General features: G+C 32.6%; 1 protein-coding gene across 3 annotated transcripts in view; it reads right to left on the bottom strand.

Moving 5' to 3' along the window:
- Positions 1-15229, bottom strand: part of LOC145242693 (alpha-2C adrenergic receptor-like) — a 1432939-nt gene that overhangs the window by 1417287 nt on the left and 423 nt on the right. The window lies entirely within an intron of this gene.

Below are 15229 nucleotides of genomic sequence, written 5' to 3'. Positions count from 1 at the left end.
GAAATCAAAAAAAATATTTGCTGGGGCCGCACGATGTGGTGAGGAGGGGCAGACTTTTAAAAGCACATGTGTGTGCGAAAAGACTTAAAAATAATGAAATGCTTGTTTTAGAAGAACCACGATTAATTGCATTTTATTTGCACTTAAAAAAAAACGCCGAGTTGGATATATATTTCTTCCTATTTAATTTGTTTGTTCTTTTGTGGCGGCATCAGACAGCCTGTGCAGCTGCTGAGTTTTAGTTGTAACTGCACAATTTTAAGGTAACGGCCACGTTACAAAACAAAGAATGAGAATACCTCTATAATACAAATTCTGGAATTTTCTGTTTTTTTTTCTATGAAAATAGTCGTTGACTATTAATAAAACAACAATAAAATATAAACCTACATGCGTACCCACGTAAAAAAGAACCCGACAAGAAAATCATACTGCTTGAGTACGGACATTTCTGCAGATTTTCCGAAGATTCGAAGAATTTCAATAATCTTCGAGAATTAAACAAGAATAGCACTGCATATTTATATATATTTAAAGCTAGCGTTACTATAATTGTTAGAGCCTCACGCTTGAATTACATTCTAGGTTAGTTTATCTTTTTCTCACGTACACCCATAATAATAAGGTGAAGTTAAAAGGTTGCTATCGAGACATTCTTTAGGTGTTTTTTTTTGTTTTTTACATAGACATCACCACTTATTAAGGCGCAGAGACCACTCGGGGATAAGGGTTAATAGTGTACAGTAGTCAATTGGACAATATAGTAATTGTTAGTAATGGAAATTCGGTAAAATGTGTAAACTTAAGTGGAACGGCTCATACAGAACTTGTTTACGTTGGACTTGAAGACAATCATATTGTAGTCAGTTGGAAAGCAGGAAAACGGAAGACAGTTCCACAGGTGTGCATTTGTAAAAAAGAAGCTTTGTTCATGGAATCTACGTTTAGGTTTAGGCACGGGTAAAGAGTGGGGGAATTATTGATAGAGTTTTCTGCTAGACGAGTGTTTCTTGTGAAAGTTTCCGATGGGGGATCATAGATTGAAGCTCAGTCGAGCACGTGCACTGGAAATAACGATAGAGCAGAGACAAACTCGCTACATCTCTTCTGTGAGATAGAGGTTGCAGGGAAGACAAAGGGACATCTACGAAGCTACAAAGTCTATTTTGAATTCTATCAAGGCAGGACAAGTCCTTTCTAGCAGTTCCTGCCCAGATTTGGAAACAGTAGGCCATCCTTGGACGTAACTGGCTCTTATATAGATAGAGAATAGCATCAGTAGTGATATATCTACTGGATCGATAGAAGGATGCCACCATTTTTCCAGCGGCCTTGGCAACAGATTTAATGTACGTGTTTCATTGCAGATCAGGAGTAAAATATCAGCCTAGAAGCTTGTTAAAATACGAGGCCTCCCCAAGACGAGAGCCATTAAAGTTTGTATCGCTTAGCATGCAAACACCGGGCCTAGCTGCTCTCCGTGTCAGATGTAAAACTTGTAATTCTGTAATAGCAGCGGCCAGAGAGGAGGACTACATGCAGACACTCCTGAAGCACAATCCTCGTAAGCTCTATGCAGATTTTCAATTCTCTTAATACTAGAAACAGCAACAGCAACGAATGCATCTCAACAATCGATTTGTGTTTTGTCTCCATATTTTCTTTATTCATTATAATCATGCGCCTCGAAATGTAAAGACGATAATTTGTTTATTTCCATGAATTGATATTTTCTAAACATATAATAACATTCCATATAAATGATACCACTTCGAAATACATAACTAAACGACATCTTGTGTGAATCAATATGAAAAACTTTTTAATTAATACTTCAAATACTGTTTTTCAAAATTTAAACTCTCAATAAAAATTTAGAACGTGCTAGACAGTACAATAAACAGTTTATATACATACACAGGTATATATATATATATATATATATATATATATATATATATATATATATATATATATATATATATATGGCTAGTGTGTGTGTATGTGTGTGTGCGTGTGCGTGTGAGTGAGTGTCTGTTAAAAGACAAATATAAATTATGAACGCATTTACACCGAGATTATTTGAAGGGATATTCTATTGTTGAATATCACGGTTTGTCAATGGAAGCAGATAAATAAATCAATAATTCATTAGTTTATCATAAAATTGAAATGACGATTTTTTTACTCCATTTGGAAACTAATTAATAATCCAACACAACGACAATCACAAGCATGCATAAATACTGCACCACATTCAAAAACACACACACACACATAAACACACACACACACCTATTATATATATATATATATATATATATATATATACATTTTATTTATACAAACATTAATGGCTACATATGTGTATACATGTTTCTGTAATCCCCCAACGTGGGTGATTACAGAAACATGTATGCACATATGTAGCCAATTATGTTTGTATAAATAAAATTAATATACCTGCTCTGTTCACTCATTGAGCACTATTTTGGTAGACACATGTTGTTTCATTGGATGTACTTCTAGGAAACTAAACTCTACTTGCTATATATATATATATATATATATATATATATATATATATATATAAGCATGAAACGCTAGTGTTTATAGATATAAATGAATAACCATTATTTAATTATAATTATCAAGGATGAGTATTGTCTGCAAAATTATAATTAAGGCAGTCAACTAACATGTAATTAATGTTCACAACTTCTGCTCGTGTGAACACTCTAGATTGTTCTTGTATGCGCCTGAATTCAGAGTTTAATTCATTCCCGTGACAGTTGTTAGCTGATCCTGCGGTAGAAGCTCAGCAAATGGAGAAAAAGGTGGCGTTGTGGTTAGGTTAGAACTATAAGTATGAAACACTAGTATCTGTAGGTATAAATGAATAATTATAGAGAGAGAGAGATAGAGATAGAAAGAGAGATAGAGAGAGATAGAGACAGAGAGATAGAGACAGAGAGAGAGATAGAGAGAGATAGAGACATATATATTATGTATGTATGTATATATATGGTTGTGTGCGGGTGTGTGTGTGTGTTTAGAAGTAAAACATATATAAACATATTTGTATACTATCGAATATCTCTCTACAACTGTTCCGGCTATCATCTAATCAAGAGAAATATCGATAACAATGAAAATCATATTAATGGCGAAAACAAAGAGTAATAGATTAAATTGTTTATTTTTACTGTCGTTTTGCACGTTTCATATATATTTAAAAAAAAAAATAAAACTAAACTCATAGCTTTTTCTTTTCGCTATTAATACTATTTTTATTACTCTCAATTTTTCTGCTGATTAAGTGATAAATAAAAGATGTGGTAACAAAAAATTCTGTTTGTTTTTAAAAGAAAAATCTACCCGGCGTTGCTAGGTCGTAAAATACTCATACATATTTTTTTTAATTAATACAGAAACTGAGATATTTGTATACGAGTATTATGTTTTTTTTTAAAGAGTTCATTTTGGTAAGCCACAAATAACACCCAAACTTAGATCGACACCAAACCTACAGACAGCGAGTCAAGTACGGCAACTATTTGATCGGCTTGACATGATCTTTAAAAAGGTTTTTCAGACCTACTTATTTTTAATATGAGTGCGCTTTTCAGGCATGCGTATTCGTAGAACAGTCAGCAAACAGATATAAATTCGACAACCCATTTTTAAACTGTGACCACTTTGAAGCCTTTTTGTTTGGCTTAAAACCGATTACAAAATTGTCCATGTATCTGAATATCCTTTATATCAATATTTAAGTTTTCAGATCAAAATTCCTTGAGTATATAGGTTCAGAAGTGTTATCACACATATTCTCAATTTTATAGATATATAGAAATTGTTGCAATATTTTTATGTATAATGAGAGTATGATTTCTGCAAGTTGGAAGTTCTTTTCGATTGTCTAGCCTTAATTTAAAACTACGTCATTTCCGGTTTGGCGAATGTTAGTTGCCTCATTCGCGGTACGAGTTTGGGCCTGCCGTATTTATTATTTATATTATTATTTCTGCTCAACACACACCTCCAAACACACGGGAAACGCCTGGTAATCTATAATATAAATCTCACATGTCTGTGCCAACGTCACGCGCATATTAAAAATTAAAAGCTAAAAATTACAAATAAACTAAGAGGAATGTACACAATCTGGAACGATTTTTAAAATTATCATCTATTTTTGACACCTTAAAACTATTTTAATCGGTTAAAGACTCATAAATAAACGGCCCATAAAAATCCAATCATTTGAGGTCGCTAGCGCCGATCTGCGTCTTTTAGTTTCGGAAGAGACGGAGTTTAAAAGTATAGAGACAGAAAGACATATAGCCTTTTATATATATATATATATATATATATTATATATATATATAATATATATATATATATTATATATATATATATAATATATATATATATATATTATATATATATATATACATATACATATATACATATATATATATATATATGTAGTCATCCACATACAGTACTGTTTCGTTGTATCACAACTTATCAGTGCGGCTAGACTAGCACCTTTTCCTAGCAACGGATTGAACTTAGAATGATTGCTTGGATAGTCGGCAGTTCTGCCCATCGACCCACAAATGACCTCAACAAATATCTATTTCAAACAAACATTTGTCCATCATTTTATAGTGCTCAAGCTGCTTGTATTTTTATTTACAAACAAAGAGCGAGCCTGGAATTTAAAGCCAATATATATATATATATATATATATATATATATATATATATATGTGTGTGTGTGTGTGTGTGTGTGTATACATGCATATATGTATGTGTGTATATATATATGTATAAATGTGAACGTTTCTGTGTATCTGTATGTATGTGTGTATGTCTTTGTGTGTGTGTACAGTTCCCTACGCAATAACCAGGTCAATTTTCAGCCCACAGACTCGAAATTTGATATACAGGGTACTAAGATTTGGAAAAATCTTTCTGGTCGATTTTGGCGATTAAAGGGTAAAAGTTCAACGATATTACTTTTGAGAACTCTACCAAACGCCTCCGATAATTTTGCGTCTAAACACTAGTAATTTTAGATATAGGTTTCGTGGGAATGGATCACATTTAATAACTTAATTTGACCCTAAAACAATAAATTTTAAGGGGGTATAATAGGGGTCAAAGTTAAAAAAAAATTACCGCTTTTTTTTTTGCTCAACACACACCTCCAAATACCCGGGCAACGCCAGGTACACGTGCTCGTATATATATATATATATATATATATATATATATAATAGCAATAAATGATTACTAGACGATCCCCGCGAATATCTAATGCATCTTTGTAGGCGATTTTCGCAAGACAAAATGTCATGGGGATTATTCCTAACAAGCAAACACTTGTTAAATTTTTAAAATAATGTAATCTTAGGAGTACAAGCAAACTACCTAGATTATTGCCTTGTATTAGCTCATACAAGAAATAGTGCTTTTTTCTCCAAGTAGTGCTTCTTACAATAAGAGAACAAAGCTCCAGACGCCATCAGTTTTGGAATCCGGTAAAAAAAGGATATCACACATATTTACTTAGGCTATTATGTCGATAGAACGTTGTCTGTGTGTGTTAGTAAGTGTGTTTGTGTGTGTGTTTGTGTGTGTGTTTGTGTGTGTGTGTTTGTGTGCGTGCCTTTGTGTGCGTGCGTGTGTGGGCATGTGTGTGTGTGTGTGTGTGTGTGGGTGTTCGTTCTCTATAAACTCGAAAACAGCTGAACCGATTTATTATTATAAAATCTCACAGGAAGTTACTTTGTATGCTTATCTGTATTCTAGCGCAAAATAATTCATCTAATTCTTTTATCGATAATGAAGATATTCCGCTCTTAACTTAGAAAAAACTGTCACCGATCAATTTATCAAAATAAAATAAATGAGCATGATTACAAAATCAAAAAAATAGGGAGAGGAGCTAAAATTATCTTTTATTTTTTTCTTTTATTACGCCACGGAAGTAGCTGTAAGATGTAGCAAATCTGATGAAATTTGAAATATAGGTTTTTGACATCATATATATATATATATATATATATATATATATATATATATATATATATATAGCCAGTAGAGTTTAGTTTCCTAGAAGTACATCCAATGAAACAACATGTGTCTACCAAAATAGTGCTCAATGAGTGAACAGAGCAGGTATATTAATTTTATTTATACAAACATTAATGGCTACATATGTGCATACATGTTTCTGTAATCACCCACGTTGGGGGATTACGTCTTCAGGCCAAGAACTACCTAAATGTGGAGTTTAGATAACTTTCGGGTTTATATTTATTCACATTTTGTTGGTTTATTTGTTTTAATTTAATTTTATTTTTATTCTTATTTATTTATTTTTTATTTATTATTATTTTTTATTATATTTTTTATTTATTTTTTATATTTTTTTATTTTTTTATTTATTTATTTATTTATTTATTTATGTATTTTATTTTTATTTTTATTTATTTATTTTTTTATTTACCTTAATGTAACTTTTACTTTATCTTCTACGTAGTTTCAGAATCATTGTCTAGTTTCAGTAAATAAAACAAAGAGCGTTCAGCATGGATTCGCTTTTGAATATATGGATTAATGTGTGTATGTGTGTGTTGGCAGTGTCTGTGTATGGATGTGTTATGTGTGTGTTGCGGGTATGTGTGGGTGGAGGTAGATTAAAAAGGCACCGGTCAGTACTTGGTTGACCATAGCTAAGGTTATTAACTTACAGACTCTAAGACAAGAAAACTAAACTCTCAATTACCCTATGCCATAAAAAGCCAAAAGTTAGATTAGATGGGGAAAGGGGAAAAGAAAAAAGATGTTTATCATCTTCAAAGACCTCACTCATCCTTTTACCGTTTTTTTTTTTTTTTTTTTTTTTTGACTCCCACCCAGGTTGTATTTTTAACTTGATAAACGAAATAGAAAAATGTATTTGGTGGAAATGTCACTTTTGAAGGTAGTTCTTGGCCTCAAGACGTAATCCCCCAACGTGGGTGATTACAGAAACATGTATGCACATATGTAGCCATTAATGTGTGTATAAATAAAATTAATATATATATATATATATATATATATATATATATATATATATATATATATATATATATATATATTAAGGCAATCATGAAGGGAAGACGTATTCGAGAGCAACAGCAATTGTATGAGGAAAAAATTTAGAGGCTGAATTATAAATATAATAATTATAAATAAATTCATCCCCATACGATTGATGTTGCTCCCGTCTCTTTTTTAGATTTTATATATATTTTTAAGGAAAACAAATTACTAAAAAAGAAATCCATCGATTCCAATTTTGATTAGTGAAGGCGAAACCAGTCAATTGACTGGGTTTTTTTTCCTCAATTTCCCTACTTTAATTTTTTAGTCGCTATCGATTTTCCTTTTCTCCTCGGTCTTTCTTTTTTTTTAATATAAAATGAATTCCGAAGGAATACGCCTTCCCTTCATGATTACCTTAGTAAAGTTTTGTACCCCCAAGAAAATTATTATATATATATATATATATATATATATATATATATATATATATATATATATGGGTCTGTTTGTATGTCTACTGGTGTGTAAGTTACGATTAAAAGACTTAGAATATATATATATAAATATATATATATATATATATATATATATATATATATATATTTGAATTACTAGAGTAACGGACATATTAATTTATAATCCAAAACTTAAAAGTCCACTGTTCACTGATTTCAATAATTGGATTTATGGGAAACTTATCCTATTTACATTCACGTAGCCTTTAATATACTTCTGAATGTTTGAGATGAGATGTGAATGATTGTGTTATGTTGAGTAATGGGACTAGAAGAGGAAGCAGTTCTCAACACCTGGAGAAGGTCGCAGGTTGCAGCGACCGAAACGTTGTGCCAATAACACCCAAGACGAGAATAATAGTCCCATTAATCCACATAACACAGGTATTTCATACACTTCAACCTCCTAGTACCCCGGAAATCTTCATTCCAATCACTTATTATCTGGTCGACATATAAATACTAATATTCCTAATAGACAGTTGGGGTCAGACGTGTAAATATATCTCGACAAGATATGACTTGTAATAAGTTCTCATACGTGGACAGGCATAGATTTTACAAAATTAAAAAAAAAATAAACGTTTTCTTAAAATGTTTCAAACTTATTACCATGTAACGAATGCGTCTTTTATTAAGTCGAACTGATAATTAATTAAATAAACTTCAATATGAATAACTAGCAGACCACTCGGCGTTGCCCGTCGTAAATGACGAGGGGCGTGACATATGTAATGCCTCTGACTCACTTCCAGTTCTCTGATCAAGCTAAAATTTTGCATGTGCAATAATTTATACCTCTACGGGTTATCTGGCAAATTACAGCTCTGAACTAATTGTGGTTTCTGTTTTACAGGTGTTTGAACTGAGTCAGGTGTGAAATGGAGCCTGTTGAATGTTAAGAAATGATCCGGTTTTTGTATTTGAAAGGACGCACACCACAGGAGACTTTTGATGAAATGAAAGAAACTTATGGTGATTATGCCCCATCATATGACCTTGTAAAACGCTGGCATCGTGAATTCAAACATGGCTGGAAATCTGTGGAAACAGCTCCCAGACATGGTCGCCCCCTTTTGCCATTGATGGGGCATCTGTCCGTCAAGTTGAGGCTGCCATTTTTGAAGATCAACGCATTACTATTCGCCAAATAGCCCAAGATGTCAAGATTAGTACAGTGTCTGTGGAAACTATCATTCATGTCCATTTGCATATACATAAGGTGTCTGCCAGATGGATTCCCAGGTTGCTCACACAATTCCAGAAGCGAGAACGCGTCTAGTGCTCGAGGTTGAATTTGGAGATGTGCCGAGAAGATGAGTCAAAGTTTTTCAAAAGACTGATTACACAGGATGAAACCTGGGCACATCACTATGACCCATAGACCAAAGCCCAGTCAGTAGAGTGGAAGCACTTGGACTCATCACCTCCAAAGAAGGCAAGGGTGCAGCCCTCCGCTGACAAAGTCATGCTCACAGTCTTCTGGGACCAGGACGGAGTAGTGATGACAGATTTCCTGGCAAAGGGTACCACAATTACAGTATCCTATTCTGCTTCACTTTTGAGGAAATTAAGGGATGCTATCGAAATCAAGAGGCGCGGCAAAATCAGCAAAGGTACCTTTCTCCTGCAGGACAACGCTCCTGTCCACAACTCGCATGTCACCAGATCAGAAGCACGTGCATGTGGTTATGAAACCCTTCCCCATCCTCCCTGCTCTCCTGACCTTGCACCCTCTGACTTTCACCTCTTCCCAACTGGGTGGTTTCTATGTAGAGAAAGGCTAATAACTGTGCCAAGTTTCGTTGCTCTACCTCCATGAGAAGTGGGTCAGGGGCATTAATTATTGCATGCCCCTCGTATTCATGAATAATATATTTTTATTAATGCAGAATTTTTATGTATTAAAAGCAGGAATACGGTATGCTTTTAAATGTAACGTAACATTCCTTTAAAAAATTGTTTACAGACGTAGAAAAAAATGAGATACGTGCATGCGAGTATTATGGTTTTTTTCTTAATATTTCACCTTTTGTAAGTAAAAAAACACTACTGATAGTGAGTTTAGTATGATAGCCATTAGCCCAGCTTGACATGATATTTAACAAGTGTTTTCAAGCCTATTTATTCTTACCATAATAATCTGTTATGAGAACGGTGAACGCAAGCTCATTCATGAAACAGTTAACAAACAAATAAAATTTCGACGACCCCTGCTTAAGAATGTTTCAATTTAGAATCTTTCGTAGCCATTTTTTCCAGATGAAAATCGATTGTAAAGTGTTCACTTATGAGAATATTCTATATACAAATTTTCATGTCTGTAGATCAGGAATTCGTTGAGTATATTAGTTGTGAATGTCTTCATTCATAGTCTCACTTTTATAGATAAATAAATAATATAGAAATCAAGTTCAGACACCCTAAGGCTTTCCTAACATAGTTTAGTGCCAGAAAAACCTGCTAATAATAACTTAAAGTTTGAAAAATGTATTTTTTGGATTAAATAAAGTTTGAAAAAAAATTAATTGTAACTTACGAATAACTAATCACGTGACATATCAAATACAAACATTTTATCTCATTCAATATAGAGTGTCTCTGTCTATCACTTTTATTTAGTAATCTAGCTATAACTAATGCGTGGGTTGTTCTATATCTCTGCTTCCTCTCTCCCCCTTTCTTTCTTGACAAACACACACACGTTCTCTTTTTCTCTCTCTGTCTGTCTGCTCGTGTGTGTGCGTGGCTGTCTGTCTGTCTGTCTGTCTGTCTGTCTGTCTGTCTCTTTCTCTCTCTCTCTAATGCACTCTTATTATGAAATGTCAAAGATAAAGAAATAAGGAAAATAAGATAAAATAATCGATTAAAAACAACAGGGAATATGAATAGAAATAGAATATTAATTGATTTTTAAACGCACCCAAATAGAGTGTATATATATATATATATATATATATATATATATATATATATATATATATATATATATATATATAAAGCTGAATGTGTGTGTGTGTGCGCGTGTGTGTGGTCACGAATAGGCTCCTATATAGTTGACTATTTCAAAAAAAAAACTGACAACATACAATGATAGAAGATGTATCGAGGCACAGGAGTGGGTATGTTTGACCCTGCAGAAAGGTGGTTCATAAAAATTGTGGGGTCTTCGTTCGCGCCTGGTCCACAAAGTATGGAAATAATAAATAAAAAAAAAAAAAAAAACGTGGACAAGTGTTTTTGTTATAGATGTACATAAGCATCAATTGATAAGTATGTTTTAACTAAAATAGGGATGGTATAATAAAATTGGGGGGGGTCTCTGTTCGCGCCTGACCTCCATGGAATGGAAATAGGCACAAACTTTAATAAATACTTTTCATATCTATCTGTGTAAGTATACTTCAATAATTATGTTTAAATTTGAAGAAATATGGTATAATAAAATTATGGGGTGTTCGTTTGCACCTGACGTTCATAGAATCGAAATATGTCACAAAGTTTAACAAGGTTTTTTTTAATATAGGTCTATAGAATATTGTGATAAGTGTTTTAGTGTGTACAGGTATGGCATAATACATTATGGGGTTTAGCTATTTTGTTTTTACTTTCATCATATTTTGCTTTGAAGCTATCTCTTTAGAACCCTTTCTTTTCATAACCTATCATACTTTCATTATTCAGAGTCCGTTTTCTGTAGGCTGTTTTTGAACCCAGTCACCGACGGGTACTTTTGCTAATATATATATGTATATATATATATATATATATATATATATATATATATATATATATATATATATACGTATGTGTATGTGCACAAAGGTATATATATATATATATATGTATAGTACACACATACACACACACACACACACACACACACACACACACACACACACACATATATATATATATATATATATATATATATATATATATATATATATATATAGCTAATGGTGAGAAGACTTGTCTGTTATTTGGGCGGTCGGGTTTCGATCCTGGCTTGAGGTTGTTGCCTGTCTAGCCGCACTAATGAGCTGTAAAACAGCGAAACAGTACCGTAGGTTGATGACTATAATACTCCCTATCTTGGGCGTAGCATATTGAGAAGTGATATACACACTGCCGTCAGCGTATTAAGCGACGCTCTTTGTGTAAACGAATCGAACGGGGGCATTTAGGCGATGTCAAAACATCGGTTATTCATTACCCACGCAGCAGCAGCCGTATAGCGCAATGGTGAGAAGCCTTGACTGTAATTTGGGTGGTCGGGTTTCGATCCTGGCTTGAAGCAGTGGCCTGTCTAGCCGCAATGATTCGCTGTAAAACAGCGAACAGTACTGTACAGTATATGACTATATATATATATATATATATATATATATATATATATATATATATATATATATATGGGAGATTATCTTTCTTTTTCTAATTCCATTTGCACCCCAAACAAGGTACAGTACCACTATATGTAGGGAGCTACTATTGGGGCCATTATTTGAAGGGATGTTATGTAGGGAGTTTTGCGCTTGATCTTCTGTATATCATTATAGTTAGAAAAGCAGGAACCCGGGAGAGAAGTTCTGGGGAAGAAACTGTTAGAGTTGAAAGCCTTATAGCATCTAGGGATCTCTGCTGTGTAGGGATGGGATTTTTCTGCTTGTCGAGTTTGTCGGGGGTGATTACGTCGAAGAGGTAAAAGTGCTTGTAGTTCGTCGGAGCATCAACCATTAAAATACTTTTAGGACAGGCAGAATATACTTTTTACAGTTTTGAGCAAAAGCAACTATCTGGACGCCTGGCGTTGCTCGGCGTTTTTCAGCTGTAAAATACGCTTAAATATAATATTTTTTCATGCGGATATCATATTTATTATATACTAGCAGTTCAGCCTGGCTTGGCTCGGCCTTATTTACTACCCATAACTTTATGTGCATATGTACATATATTAAAAAAATATGCATATATTAAAAAAATATGCATATATTAAAAAAATTGAATATGTACGGTATTGCCTTTCTATATAATAGGATTCCTTAACTACCATAGGGCAGACGTCAACATTTTTTAAAGTTTGACCCCAATTCTTACCCCTTACCATTTATTGTTTTGTGCTCAAATCATATTAAAACGTTAGACCCATATCCAAAGAACCTACATCTAAAATTTCAAATGTTTAGACCTAAAATTAGCGGATTAGTTTGGTAGAGTCTACAAAGGTCCAATCAGTAAACTTTGACCTGTTGGAAGCACAATTCTCGCTCAAAAATTTATTTAAAAAAAAGCTTGCTGCATATATGAATACCCTTAATGTAAAATTTCGAATGTTTAAACACAAAATTGGCTGAATAGTTTGCTAGACACCGCAAGGGTAAATCTTTGGAACTTTGACTCCTTGTAAGACAAATTTTCAGAATAAAAAACGATAAAAACTTGCCCTGTGTCTGAATACACTTTATGGAAAATTTCAATTGTTTAGACCAAGATTTGGCTGAGTAATTTGGTAGAGACTGCAGAGGTATTTTTTTAAAAACTCTGACCCCAATTATGTCCTCTTAACATTTATTGCTTTGGGTTCAAATCAAAGTATAAGTTAGATCCATGTCCAAGTTATCTATATCATAAATTTCAAGGGTTTAGATCGAAAAATAGCGGAAGAGTTTGGTAGAGTTCTCAAAGGTCAAATCGTTGAACTGGTACCTCATGCCAGCCAAATTTATGGCCGAAAACCAATCAAAAAGATTTTCCCAAATCTCAATACTCCATATGCCAAATTTCGAGTCTGTATACCGAAAATTGGCAGAGTAATTTGGTAGGGAGGTGTACACAGACAGACAGACACTTTGATTTTATAGATATATAGATTGTGCCTATTATATAGTAGTGATTTCAAAAGCTAAACAAAAAATGATTTGAGTGCCAATAACTAGAATCGAAACCAAACGTATAACGCTGCAGCCTTAGTCGATACCGTTAGAACTATCGTAAGACGCGTAAAAATAGTAAAAAAGGAACCGACTTTAATGTAAAAATGTTTATTTACGCATGCGTACAAGAGAACTTTAAGTCGACTTACGCCTGCTAAGTTCCAATTTTTGAAACATGTGAACCCTAAGTAGTAAGTTTTACCGGCTAAATCCCAAAATAAACATTACATCATGTAATTCACCTCGCGTTGCTCTGCGACCATGCGTTTCGGTAGAGATGCAGTTTGAAAAATGAGACAGCCACACAGACATAGTTTATAATTTAGATTTAATGATTAGGTCTACAGTATCTTTAGAAATTTAGAAAATTCGCAGAAGCTTAATTCAATGAATCCGAATCAATTCCAAAGCAAATATGAAATATATTAATTTTTAAATGAAATGCTATCCACGAGTAATTCTCTAACGCTGTTCAAAAACTTCACAAACACCATGAGATATGTATTAAGCTACGTCAAATATTATGCATCAATTATGATAAAGGAGATTAAGCAAATGACAAAAATTGCTTAGTAAACACCCTGGTATAAACTTTATCAAATATATCCTACATTACACGTCCTTACGTCTATCAACTATGTAACATAATTTATATTTAGGCTTATTTTTTTCAGTCAAGATGCTACATACAAGTATATAAACGTATACATTTATATGTATGTAAATATGTGCATGTATATCTGTGTGTGTATAAGTGCATTTATCTCTCTCTATCAATATATATATATATATATATATATATATATATATATATATATATATATATATAGTTCTACTGTAAAGAATTCTCCCTGATTCTGGTACAGATATCAATTCTGTTCTAAATTCCCGATAATGATAAAGTTACTGATTTCGATTCCGATATATATATATATATATATATATATATATATATATATATATATATATATATATATATATATATATATATATATATATATATATACATATATATATATTCCAAATTCAATATTCATGGCGTAATGGAGAAATATATAAAGGGAACAGCGGCTCTATTCCAATTTTCGGATTTTCACCATGTCAAATCACATTTTAATTCCTTTTGGCTGATTGATTGTTGCTATTTCTTCTGATGAGTTAAGGGCATAATAGATTCACTGATTGATATAATAATTAAGTGATTGATTTTGCGCTACGAAACAGATACTATCAAGAATTGGATAAATCAACAGATTTAATAGAATAAACTATAAGATTGCTAACATCATGAATTTTGGAATATAATTTTTAGTCATTTATTATATATACATACATACATACATACATACATACATATATATATATATATATATATATATATATATATATATATATATATATATATATATATAACACTGCGTCGGTTGTTGTATGTTCTGGCCTGAGTCCGTTGCTATTTCTTTTAGTTATCATCACTAACCCATTGAAAGTTCATAATTGACCAACGAGAGAAAGTCTCCTACTATGTAAAAGTTGTGTAGAGCTCAAATTTTGTTGTAATTCACGAAGTAATATCGTAAAAAGCTATACCCCCCAACAATATGCAAAAATATTATGGTTTTAATTTATCCCATGTAGTGCTTATTTTCCGACGTATATTTTATACATAGT

Source organism: Euprymna scolopes, chromosome 21 (genome assembly GCF_053919585.1).
Source record: "Euprymna scolopes isolate OS-2025 chromosome 21, ASM5391958v1, whole genome shotgun sequence".
Classification (NCBI taxonomy): Eukaryota; Metazoa; Mollusca; class Cephalopoda; order Sepiida; family Sepiolidae; genus Euprymna; species Euprymna scolopes.
This window is presented reverse-complemented; position numbering and strand designations above follow the sequence as displayed.